The sequence below is a fragment of the Dermacentor andersoni genome, chromosome 1 (genome assembly GCF_023375885.2).
Source record: "Dermacentor andersoni chromosome 1, qqDerAnde1_hic_scaffold, whole genome shotgun sequence".
Classification (NCBI taxonomy): Eukaryota; Metazoa; Arthropoda; class Arachnida; order Ixodida; family Ixodidae; genus Dermacentor; species Dermacentor andersoni.
In genome coordinates this window covers 97,861,067-97,863,763 of record NC_092814.1, presented here as the reverse complement: position 1 = coordinate 97,863,763, position 2,697 = coordinate 97,861,067, and positions in this window count along the sequence as shown.

Below are 2,697 nucleotides of genomic sequence, written 5' to 3'. Positions count from 1 at the left end.
TGTTTCCTTCTGACGCATGATTCGTGTCAATGACGGCCACAAACCGAGTGTGAAATCACGGCGCTAGAGAGGCCTAACTACACTGACCAGCGCAGTACAGGCGAGGTTGACGGCATAAACGTACCAGAAAATTGCATTCGGCAGCCAGCCAACCGTGCTGTACTGAACGTGCCACTTGAACAAGGCCTTGCTATATGCGGCATTTTAAAGGTATTTTGCGTAGTGGTGGGTTTAAATTAGGCAAGGGATTCGAGTCTAGCCTAAACATGCACTTGAAGCAAGAGTCTCACTAACAATACTGGCGAATAAGCCACAGTATAGCTCCATCGAAGCGTACTTAAATTTTTTGAGCGTGCTGTGAGTATCCAGAGGGCTTCTTAATTATGTCTCTGGCCGATAAATGAAATAGGAAGTTTTAGAGAAATAAATTTATAGGGCACACTATCGGCACGGCGTACCAAAGAACGCAAAAGGCGTAAAAAAGGAGCTGGGACTTTTGGGCATACACATAGCCGCCTGGAGATGCTACTTTTAAAGTATCATAATATTTGAGTATTTTATTTGCAACGAAATCAAGAAAATAATTTCCAAGCCGCTGTAGATATTTCTCTTCACTTCCTAGCCTTTCGACGCCTTTCTAGGCAAAATTGAGCAAGAGTGAGCTTCGAGAAACAGATTTCCTGCTTTGTAAAAAAATTTGCAACTATAAAAATTGCTTTTTTCTGCATCATATATGCTCTGTATACGAGAACCCAAGATTACATGAGCAACCGGCTCATGCGCGAATGAGCAGTGCTCTGCACGCAAATCAATTAATGCGTATTAGGCTGCTTCCGGCGCCCCGTTCTCCATGAGCAAAAGAGGTGTGCTTCACAGTTTGTGTGCTTGGTTTACCAGACGACGCTGTTTGAAGCAAGGATATTTCTCAGTGTACACTTTCGGGTGGCAGGCCATTGCTGTTCCTACCTCTCGCAGTACCTATAGCCTTGTGCGGCACTCGATTGTCGATGATTAATCCATCAAGCCAAGACACGGCGTAGCCTTGGCCTACAGCTAGTGCTTACAGCGTGAAGGAAAAAAAGAAACTTGGAGGGAGCGTCACGGGATAATTTTGGAACTAGAAAAATGCGGTCCAACAGATTAAAATGTCACAAGGAATGTGACAGAAAAGCGCGGCTGCCGTATTCACACGCAGGAACGAAGATAGTGTACATGTCACAATATATGACCGAAGCTGCATAACCATACCAGGAGAAAATGAGTCCAGAGTGATTGCCGAGGCACCTCCGAACAAGTGCGCATCAATTAAAAGCTACCGGGAACCAATTAAGCGCACTGGGCCGAGACCGCAGAGCACAGGGTCACGTGTCGGGCCGACTTTTTTGGAGAGAAAAAGCGAAAGGGATGAACTTCACGGGGAGTTGGCTTACGAAGGCTGCCTTCGTGGCTTAATGCTCCCTCTTATTTTATTTCATTCTTGCATAACTTACAGCCTCCGTCACGTGGCTTCAGCAGCGGCTGATGACGTCTGCATTGCCTATCGGGCCCCACCGCCTTTCGGTGCGGCCTAGCGCGAGGAACCGCAGCCTTGACATTTGACAGCGCATGCTTAGAAACGAGCTGTGTCAGACACGCGTCCACCGATAGATTGTGCAGACGCACTCCGGAATGCAAAGATCTTGCGCTTTAAAAAACTTTGAAGGTGGCCGTACAATCGCTCAATAACTGGTAGACGATGTCCCGCAGCCACCCTTAGTAGGTAGGGTTTATTAACCCTGCCTGCTAACCATACCCTGCGCTTCATGTAGGAATTAAAAAAAAAGTTCCTTGGTTCTCGTACTACGCCCGAGCGACTGTAATGTGGCAGCACTGCGCCTCCGCCGCATTGGGTTATTATCCGCCGAAATCATCGTGAACTACCTCTCCATACATGGCTACTCGTGAACTCCCTACCTCTGCTTGCTTCTTCTACATCTCTGCTTACCTTTATTTAAAAATTAAATTATGGGATTTTACGTGCCAGAACCACGGTCTGATTATGAGGCACGCCGTATAGTGGGGGACTCCGGAATAATTTGGACCACCTGGGGTTCCTTAACGTGCACACCCGCCGTGGTTGCTTAGTGGCTATGGTGTTGGGCAGCTAAGCACGAGGTCGCGGGATCGAATCCCGGCCACGGTGGCTGCATTTCGATGGGGGCAAAATGCGAAAATACCCGTGTACTTAGGTGCACGTTAAAGAACCACAGGGGGTCGAAATTTCCGGAGTCCCCCACTACGGCATGCCTCATAATCAGAAAGTGGATTTGGCACGTAAAGCCCCATAATTTAAATATTTTAAGGTTGGTTGGTTATCTCACAACTTACTGTCTACCGGGGCTAGTAATTCCAGAAAGGAATCCCTGTGTCTTGGCCGCATTCTGTTTAGGAATTAGTCAAAAACTTCAATCTTCGCTGACGCACCTGGTACATATTTGTGATCATCCGCAAGCATCCTCAGAGGCCTATCCGTTAAGGATTAATTTATTGTTCATTGTGTAGTTGATACCATGGGAGATTCGGTGATCGTTTTACGACTCATGTTTGGAAAAAAATTGACTGCGGACTTCTAAAGGTTTGTGTTGCTTCCTTCATTTCTTATTGTTTTAATTGATTTTGTTTATTCGTAGTCTTCATTTATCCGCAAGTAAGTAATGG